Below are 10,123 nucleotides of genomic sequence, written 5' to 3'. Positions count from 1 at the left end.
TTTTATTCCCCCATCTATATTTTTCCACCACTGTGGTTTTTTGAGCTGCACCAAGTCCAAGAAAGCTCTGGTCTGTGGTTTCATTTCTTTGAAAATTAGTCTTCCTAGCCAAGGTGCATGGGTTCAGATAAAGTTATTTTCTAAATAGTTTTAATTTGACATATTCGTGTTCTGAAGTTTGAAACATTCCAGTCTGACTTCTGGAAATATGTGAATTTGACATCTGAAGGGAAGGGATAGCAATTGTACAACAATTAACATTGGTTTTGCTAAACAAGAGAAAATTATGACAAATCAGCAAAAACCAAATTTCCCTCCTTGCCCTGTCTCCTTGGTCCAGTTCTGTACAGGCTGTTTTTAGCAGTGCTCATTCTCTTCTCCACTGGGATTGGAAAACTTGGTATTTTGATTCCTGCCTGGTCTGCCCAGTTTGAGAAATGAACCTTAATACATCAATTAAAAGAAGAACCACTTTCTGCAGCACACACCCACGGAGATTCCTGATGGCCGTTTGGATGAAGCCCAAGCTCTTGCAGTGGTTGCCTGTGATGAAAATCCAACTGGTTTTGTGCTGAACAGACCTCTGGGCGTGCATGGAACATGTTTGTGTGGATCCAACTGTGGTATCAAAGCCTCGTTAGCTCTGCCCAGGCCTTGGCTGGAAGTGGATCTTTCATTTGCACAGAGACCTGGTTCAGTGCCATGGAAGAGTCTCACTGGAGCACAAGGGCTCCCAACCAGGCTGAGCCCGGAGGCTGTAAATACAACAATAATTCCTGCTCTGGTGGCACAGGAGGAACCTTGCTGCACACCCAGCTGCAGGCACTGCACCCAGACCTACCTACCCACATTGAGACAAAGCTCAGCTGTCTCCTTCAGCTCAGTTTTCTACTGAGCCCAAAGAAGAATTATCCTTATCATTTAGTCCCTTCCTTCTTGTCATCGTTTTTGAGCCCTGAATTCACCAGAGGGTTTGCACCATTCAGAAACCTGAAGATTTGGGAGTTGCTGTCAGGAAATCACCATCAGGAGCAGGGGTTTTGCCCTACAGCAGGCATCTCTGTAATGATGCCATTAATTGTCTCAGTGATAGGAGTGAAGTTTCACACGCACTTTGAGCCAATATAAGCAGATGTTACTGCCAAGACCAGCAGTTCAACTCTCCCTATACCCCTGGCTACTTTTCCCCATCCCAGAATTGCTTTGGTGAACTATATTGTTGTCATTTAGATAAGTTCCCTGATCCACTTCCCCACATGGCCACACAGATGCTTGTCAGCATGGATGAAGGAGTGGAACTGGGAAAAAACAACTAGAATCCTAGGGAAGGGCAGGACTGCCTCTTGTTCCTGTCTTAGCTTAAGCCAACCTAAAGTGTATTTGAAATTACTGCCTCACATAAAATAATGCTGTGCTACATCCTGCTCCTTTAGTTCTTCACAGGGTTCCCACTTCAAAGTGCTTGTGCTGCAATATGTGGTTAGAAGAGTTGCAGTGAGAGAAAATTTGTTACATATTGAAGATAGGCTCGGTTAATCAGAGCTTGAAAAATGGTTGGATTTCTCTTACAAGTTGAGAAATCTCAAGTTTATTGCAGAGACAGAGTGGGGGACTGGTTCTGGAGGCATTTAAAAAATCCTTCATCTGGACTCTTGGGTTTTCCTGGACTATTGGCTTGCTTTCCCCAGCAGGTTTATTGGCTGGTCAACACTCTGACTCTGTAGCAGCACTGAAAATTTAGGTAGATTTTGAATTTTATGGTATCTGTGGCTGTTTTGTCGCTGGGTTTGGATTTGGGAGAAAGAAGGAAGATGGTGTCAGACCACCTCAGCTCTCCATCCTAGCTGAGGGTGCATTTACTGCCCTGTGGATGCTGAAACACCATCTGCTTCCAGGGCTGGGATCCCAGTGTGGGGCACTGGGACAGCCTGAGGGCACTGGGGCTGCAAAGGGCACCTTGCTGGTTTGTCTGGCTGTGCTTCCTGCCCGGTTCATCTGTGAGGACACTCGCTCATTCTTATGCAGGGCCACCTCTGCTCAGCCTCACCAGTAACGTCACTGCAGCTCAGTTTTAATTGGCCAATTTTTTAAAAGCTGCCACAGTCTTTAGGCTCCTAATGACTCCTAAAACATGAAATGAATTCCTAGTCACTGAGATCGAAACAAAAATAAAGAAGAGCTCGGTGCTTTCTCTACTGTGTTTTTCTTGCCTTTTCATGGGTGAGTTATTATAAAGGAAGCTGTGTATCCCTGGAGACATTCATTATTGTAATGATAACTGGAAAGGGCTTCCTGTTGAGGAAATAATAAGTGTATCCTGGTTTGAATGAACTCCAAGAGAGAAAACTCTGTCCTTCTGCCTGTCCCAGCATGGTGTCCCTCCACAGGGGCCCTGATGATTTCTACATGCAGCACAAGGGAGAAGATGAGTCTCACAGCACCCATCTATGGCTGGGTTTGGGACTCCAAATGGGAACCCACATGGGAAGTAATAGAGCTTAGAAATATATTTACCTCCCTCCAGATCCCATCTGCTGTCATCTCCCGTGGAGGACTCTGCCAGGGACAGAGGGTACAACAGCACAGCAATGGGGAAGATACCATGAGATGTTATATCAGCTGGCTTTGGGGAGGCTCCTGGCTGCTGTGGGAGGAGAATGGCTCTCCAGGGACGACTCTGTGAATTTGAGAAGCAGAACTTCTAGAAAAGCACCCCAGTGCTTCTCTCCATTCAGGAGCATTTTAGAGCGTTCCTCTTCCTTTTCCTAAGTTCCAGGAATTGAGCAGCCTGGCCCTCATTCCTCTGAACCATCTGTAAGGTCTCTAAATGGGGAGTGCTGGTGGACAAGGCAGGAAGGACAAACAGGAGAAATCAGTTTGGATAAAATCTTCTTACTTTCTATACACATCTACCTGTGCACCTTTTGGACAGTTTGTGTCATATTTTCTGTGGAGTATTTGCCAAGGGCTGTATTGGGGTGTTTAGATTCTGTTTTAAGTGAGCTGGGGAAATGTATCAGTTCCAGCAGGGAGAGCAGAGAACCATGCAGAGTGTATGGCTGCTTGGAAAAAAATGTGGAATTAAAATAATTAAAAGAAATCACTGACCTTGGATTAAATGTTGCTGTCAGCTGCTCAGAGCATGGACATTTGCATAGCTATGGGGTGGTTATGCAGATCCAATGCACAATCAACCAGAAAATAGGAATTCTGTTTCGTAAAAACCTAGAATTGTGCAACAGTACCACAACAGCATCTCTGCACCCAGGGTGGCTAGGGCAGGACTCCTTCAGTCTGTATCAATAAGCTACACACACAGAGGCCAATCAAAATTCTCCTTCGTTCAAAATCCTTTTATTCTAGATAAAAAATTTCATGGTTAATCATTATCATCTTGTTCCCTTGCTAGGTAATTAGTATTGCATTGTTGCTTTGTGCCTTTCCCTATGTTCCCTTCATGTTAGAGAAGTTTAATTGACATTAAAAGAAGAGGAAATTAAAGGGATTTTAATCAGTTGGTCTGTCCTATCTGTTTTAAAAAGAAAAGCTAGAGTAATAGAAAAATAGGCTGGTGTCTATGCTCTCTTATCATCCATTTTGCCGTTCATTACTGAATTGATGAGAATGTCTGCTTTGCATATTTAATCATAGAACTGCTTAAAATACAACTGGGGTTTCTTCCTGTTAGTGCTTCTCTAGGCAACACTATAGGTGTCAACAGGCTTTTGCCTAACTATTATCTCAATTTTTTTTTAGTTTTCACTCAGAAATCAACACTGTGAGGTAAAAAATGGGCACTTACTGTAGCTTCCTCAGAAGACTCTTTGATATCTAGAGAAGATTTCATCTCATAAAGAGCTAAGTAAGAAAATATTGTTCTTATCTATGAGAACTCTTCAAATCTATAGTTTTGCATAAGGGTTTGCTTGAAGCTGTTTACTTAGAGATTTTCTGAATCAGGACTTTGGTGCATTAAGCTTACAGAATCTACCAATGCCCAATGTCTGAGTTATAAAAGGATTAGTAAACTTACACTGAAGGCAGCAAGAGAGTAGTGCAGGTCAGAAAAAAGAATATTTGGACTATATTAAATATTCAAATCCTGGGAAATTTTGAAAATGCTCTAAATAATAAGCCCTTTCTAGAATTTGACGCAACCAATAAAATCAGTTTAATATATCTTAACAACCTGCATGAAAACAGAAAACATTGGTCTCATTTTTCTTAAGCAAAGATGTTGAAGAAGCGTTATTGTTTGTCAGTGTTTCCTATAGTGAAGAGCAAATATGAATTTTAAATATAGTGTTTATTAGGCTCTCTTCTGAAATTTGCAACAATAAAGAAAATCAGAGAACATTCTTTAAATAGCCTTGGAGAAATTTGCTAGAAGAATAGGAGTTCTGCAATTTACTGTGTGCTGTTCAGAGGTGAACTCAAACATGCCACTACCAGGCATTTAATACAAAGCAAATTGTTAGGGACTTTGGGTTGTACACACTGGAATAAGCAGGAGGGCTCCCACTGATTTCAGTGTGCTTGGAGTCAGGCAGTGAAAATGAGATCCTGGCAGTTCTCCAGTGCAAGCTGATGGCAAAACTCCCATTGCCTCATTAGGGGTAGGATTTTATACTAGGCTTTGCTAAGACTTCATTCCCACAAAGCTTTTATACTCAAAATGAAGGCAAGCAGGAGATGCACCTCCTTGGGTCCCTGCTACTGCTATGTAGGTGAAAAGCAGTTAAATGCCATGGTTGGGTTGAACAGCATGGCTGGTGATGGGAGATGGCCTTCAGGAGCTTTATTAGTCATTCTGGGGACAGGGAGCCTCTGCTGAGCAGGTGCTTGCAAGCTCTGGCTGCATGGAACCTGCAGAGTGACACACTGGTGGGAACATGCCATGAAAGTGATGGATATGGAGAGGGAGGTGCCTTGCTTATATCCTTGTACTGACTGTGCATATTCACCCACATCTCCAGATCGTGGAAGTGGGCAGAGATTTTCTGAATCTCAAGGAGCAGTGTTTCCTTCTCAGATTTTGTTCCTTTCTGTTCTTGGCGTGTGTTAGCAAGTTGGATAAATTGCTTATAAACCTCAAGACCACCCCTAGGATATTGGATCCCTGATCTCAGATATCTAGCAATCTCAGTGCTGATGACATGTTTCTATGCACCCTCAAACACTCTTCTGTCTGTGGTGAATGTATTAGAGAGAAGATTTTAGCCTCTTCTGTAAAAGTGTTTAAAGTGGAAACTTGGCATAGTATCTATTTTGATTTGTTGTATATAGACTTTTGTGCATAGACTTTTATTATTTGGAAATAATTTGAGAACTGACAAAAAAAAGGAGCAGGTTTTTTTCTTTTGTAATTTTGAGACTTGCTGTCCAAATGTGACACCTGAGCTGGTTCTGGTTCTGCTGAAATGAGCACGGACTTCTTTGCTTTGATTTTAATAAACAATGGATTGGTTCCTCTGCCTACATGTTACTAATTATGAGAGTAATTGTGTGTGACTGTAATTACTCCTGTGCTTAATTTTCATCTTGGTTAAAGGCAGAAGGAAGTTATCAAATAAAAAATGGAAGTGGTTTGTTCCCAGATATGGAATCCTGTTCTTGCATTTAAAAAGTTGGCCACCAGACTAGATGAAAAGCAGATCTCTTCTGGGAGGCCTTTAACAATTGTGTGCCTAAAAGGAAATGTATTTACAATATCATATATGTACCTCTCAGATTTTATTTTGGGTATCTTTTGGAGAAAGTGTCTTTGTCTCTTTGAGAGACTTCATCTGCATGAAAATCACAAACTTCTGGGAAGATCTGTGCCTTCATGTTACCAGAATATCTGTAAATTAAAGAAAGCAAGGACAGGTGTAGTATGATTCTCCTGGGCGTGGGATGATGCTTTCTCATTTTCTCACTGAGAAAGAAAATGTATTTCTGAAACTTTCTTTTCTGAAGCCTGTCGCTGGCACATTCTTAGTCTGATTTAATTTCTGGATCTCCTTATAAATAGTTGCCTTGGTATGGGAAAGCACAGAGGTAATTTAAAAATGTTTTCTTTGTCTTATGATAATACTGCTACAGCAGTGAAGATGTTGTCTAAGCTGCCATTAAACTAGCTATATGGATCTGGAGAAGTAGACTGCCAGCTGTACAGGGTAGTTATAGGTTGAAAAGCCCCCTTCGTTTTAAATTCCATGAGGTCAACACTGGAATACAACTGCATTCCTAAAGCCCTTCCCTGTTCCTTCTCTTTTTGACTGCAGACTCTGAGGGGAATACAGACACCACCATTAGCAAGGGACAAGAGAGATCTGTGTTTCTTTTCAGCAAGTGGGCAAATAGAATAACTTGGGAAGCAGATCTGAAGAAAAAGGAGACTCAAGCATACAGACCTTCAGTTAATCAGCCATCTCCATCCAGTAGTAGTCCTGCTAACAATTCCTGAATAGAGTTATTTCCTAGCAATGGCACTGGAGGACATTACACATCTCCAGTCTTCTCTTTCCTTGTCTTGTTTCTGCGCTCAATAAGCAGAGAGCTTTGCTGCAAACTGACAAAAGTCCCAATGGTTTCATAACAATCAGCAGCTTCCTGCAGGCTTTGCAGGGTGTCCTGGTGTGAAGCTGGAACGATGAGCAATTCCCTCTGCACCGACAGCTGGTCACTGCCGAGTGCTCTGAGAAAATCAGTAAGGTCTCTTGTGGGACCTCAGGTGGGATTTCCCTGTGCAGAGGCTTTCTCCCTGAGGCTCTACTCTTTTAATCTGAAGTTCTCATTTATTCTAGGATAGGAGCCCTGTAATGAAGGCCCTGGTAAGGCATCGTCATTGCCTGGCACAGCTCGATCTGCCCTTCCACAGCACTTCTCCAGGGCACCACACGGCACAGACGGTGAGCCAGAGGAAATTGTGCTCTTGCAAGCATAGGTTCTTGGAGTCTGCCCAGTTTCTAGCAGTGCTGGTACGATCAGGTGGCCTTTGGCAGGGCATGAGGCTCAAGAGGACCAGGCTGCCCAGTAACCCGAGCCACTGGGATGCTCTTTGAGTGTGCCACGAGGGGGAGGTAGATGCTGCTGTATCCTCCCGGAGGGTTGCACACAGGAGATGCAGCCTGGGGAATAGGTGAGGGCAGGGAGGCTGCTGCACACAGCTGTGACACTCGGACCTGGGAAGAGCTGCCGACACCTTGCTCTCCTCTGCCACAGTCAGACTCACCGTGTTTTCAACAGGGGCACTGCCACTCTGTCACCCATTTCCCAGGTGGACAGCCTGACCTCCAGAACTCTGCAGTGGGCTGACAAGGCTTACTGACAGGAGCTGGGTGATGGGGCGCCCAGGGTGGTCTGTAAAAGACAAAGGTTCCTTCATCTTGTCCTCACACTCACTTGCTGGACAGTACCTGTATTGTTGCAGTTTGTGCTACTCTGCTGTTCCTCAATGCCCAAAGGAAGCATTTTGCAGTCCTTTTGTTTCAGGTGCTGTAGGTAATTTTTCAGCTCCCCCCACAAGGGAACATGCCCTGAGAACTGCTCAAGCAGTAGTTTTGCTGTGCTTGCTTAGAGAGCTGTGACCTTTCTTCAGAAATGCAAGAATTGCCCTTGGTTTTCAGCAAAGAAAAGATGAGCAGATATTTACAACTTCACATAATTATATTTTATGATAACCTTATGCTAATGTGAACACCAAATTGAACATAAGAATCTAATTGTGTACTTCCTGTTGAATAATGCAAGACAGCAGCAGTCATTAGCCTTGTACTGTCTGAGAATGCAAGGCTCTTCCCTTACTGGAAAGCACATAAACTGAAGACAAAGAAACAAAACCTTCTCACAAGGTTGTCATTGTTCCTTTCTCTCAAATCAGAAGCAGTGTCTCAGTGAATCAGATTCCCAGCATTGAGCACTCCCTGGTGTCTGGATGCTTACAGAAAGGGTGTAAAACATGTTGTACCAGCTAGCAAGCCATACTGGCTTCTTTGAAACCAGTGGTTGTGTTAAACGCTCATCTGGTTTTGAAATGCTGACCTTGGTCTGACACTGTACATGCTGGTGGCCTCAGCCAGTCCCCCCAGGGCTCTGCTAATGTGGCAGAGTGGAAGAAGAGGAATGGAAGGAAAAAAATTGTGTTGAATCTGAAGAATAAAAGAATGAAAAGTGGCAAATGGACAAGCAACACCTTGGCAACGCCTCCTGTTTCTGGGTAACCAGTTCTATAGCATTCTGCAAAGTGTCTGGATCAAATATCTCCAGGTTCTTGCAGGTTCAAGTTCAGGACTTGGCGTGAGGTCTTGGTTTTCAAACCTCTTTTCAGTAAGGAATCTTTCTCATGGAGAGCATAGGAAGAGGAATTTTGTTTGAAGCAGAGTGCAAGGCAAAAGAACCTGCAGACCTGGCTCATTAATGAAATTTGGAAGTGGGCTGCAATGTTTTGATGAGGCTGTCAAAACCATTGTTTTTATATAACTGACCCAAGCTGTGGTCACTCAATGCTTCTGCAAATCCAGGCTTTATTATGGGGCTATTCATCAATTTAGAGAACTGAAATGTAACTGTACAAGAGGAACATATAAAATGGAGCAAAATAACAGATCAAAGGTTTGATTTATGCCTCAGATTTCCTTTCTCTCCCACTGCTGTTCAGGGGGCAAAGGAAGAGACCAGAGGGGATCTTCCCCCTAATATAATCTCCCAGCAGCAGAGAATTTTCCTCTTTACCAGGCAGAAGCCTGGGAGAGGGATTAAAAGAGGCCTGAAGGTTATCCTTATCCCCAGTGGATCACGTATTTAGGCTGGCACTGGGAAGAGTGGCAGGATTTAATTCATGGTTTGTTTCCTTTGACTGTGCTGTGACAGTCACATCCCACTTATAAACAGTCCTTACACTATTATATTCACTGGTGGGATTTAGACTTGCACTGTGGGACATCCAGGTTGCATTGTGTACCTGGATATCCTTCTGTGTTACAGCAGAGCCTGGAGGTCCATGTATGTGACAAGGCAGCAACTGCTCATGCCTGGGTAGGTAAAAGCCATAAATGAGGAAAGAGTGACTGTCACACAGAGCTAAAGGTTCAGAGCATGTCCTCACATCTGTTGGTTTGCTGTGGGAGCACCAGCTGCCAGCACACAGCAGAGGCAGCTCTGTCTCACTGTTGCTCCTGTTTCTGGCAGGCTCAGTATTTGCAATCACCATTGGGCTAATTGTTATGAGAAGTGCCACTCTGCTTCACACATCTGATGCATGTTGATTGTAGCTGTATAACAGAACAGTTTGTAACCTTCTGCTTCTTGTCTGTATGAAAGGGATGTTTCTTTTCACTCTTGTGACAATTGAGAAATTAAAAGCTGTCTCAGCTGGGGCTGTGCATGATCTAAATCTCAGGCCTGCCTTTTTTTGTTGCAGAGCTCCCTTTACTCTGTTGGGGAAGCTCTGCAAGTAAGGCTTTGCTTATGTAAACAAGCATGGGCTATTGTGCCTTCAGATTGCAAGGGGGAATTTCTAAGAATTCAGAATGTATGTAAGATTTTCCAGGCTCTGAAAGTGCAAACCATTGCTCCTGAAGTCAACTTAATGTGATTTGAGGTGAACATTGGCATGGCAGGAGTGTCAGTCCCTTGACAGGATCACCTGGTCAGACCCTCTGTTGGAGGCACTGTAATCATGAGTGGTGCTCTGAGATCAATCTGCTCTCCTGTGGCCCAGCCTGAAGAGAACAAGGATGCTCCTGGCTAATTTACAGACTTGACTTTGTGAATGTGGCTCTGTGATGCAAACACATGAAAGGTGAAAGCAGCATAAGTTTGGTGGCTTTTCCCTTGACCTGAAGGTTTATGATTTGCAGTTCAGTCTTACACAGGGTATGAGTGGTTTGCGAGAATTCCTTACACTTTTGTTTTTTCTCACGTTCCTTCTAGACCTGTGCAAATCCTAAATCCAGGCCTGTTTGGCACTGCCCAAGTGCATTGCTCAGATGCAGGTCAGGTGGGCTACACTTGGGACTGTGGCATTTCTGACTTACTACTACTGTCTTTCTCTCTTCAGAGTTACTGCTTGGCTCTGCTGGCTGTTATTTCTTCCTGATTTTGGTCAAATCTTTATATGTAATACAGTTTGTGAGTATTA

Source organism: Lichenostomus cassidix, chromosome 14 (assembly GCF_008360975.1).
Source record: "Lichenostomus cassidix isolate B80296 chromosome 14, HeHo_3.0, whole genome shotgun sequence".
Lineage (NCBI taxonomy): Eukaryota > Metazoa > Chordata > Aves > Passeriformes > Meliphagidae > Lichenostomus > Lichenostomus cassidix.
The sequence above is the reverse complement of the archived record's forward strand: the minus strand, read 5'-3'. Positions refer to the sequence as shown.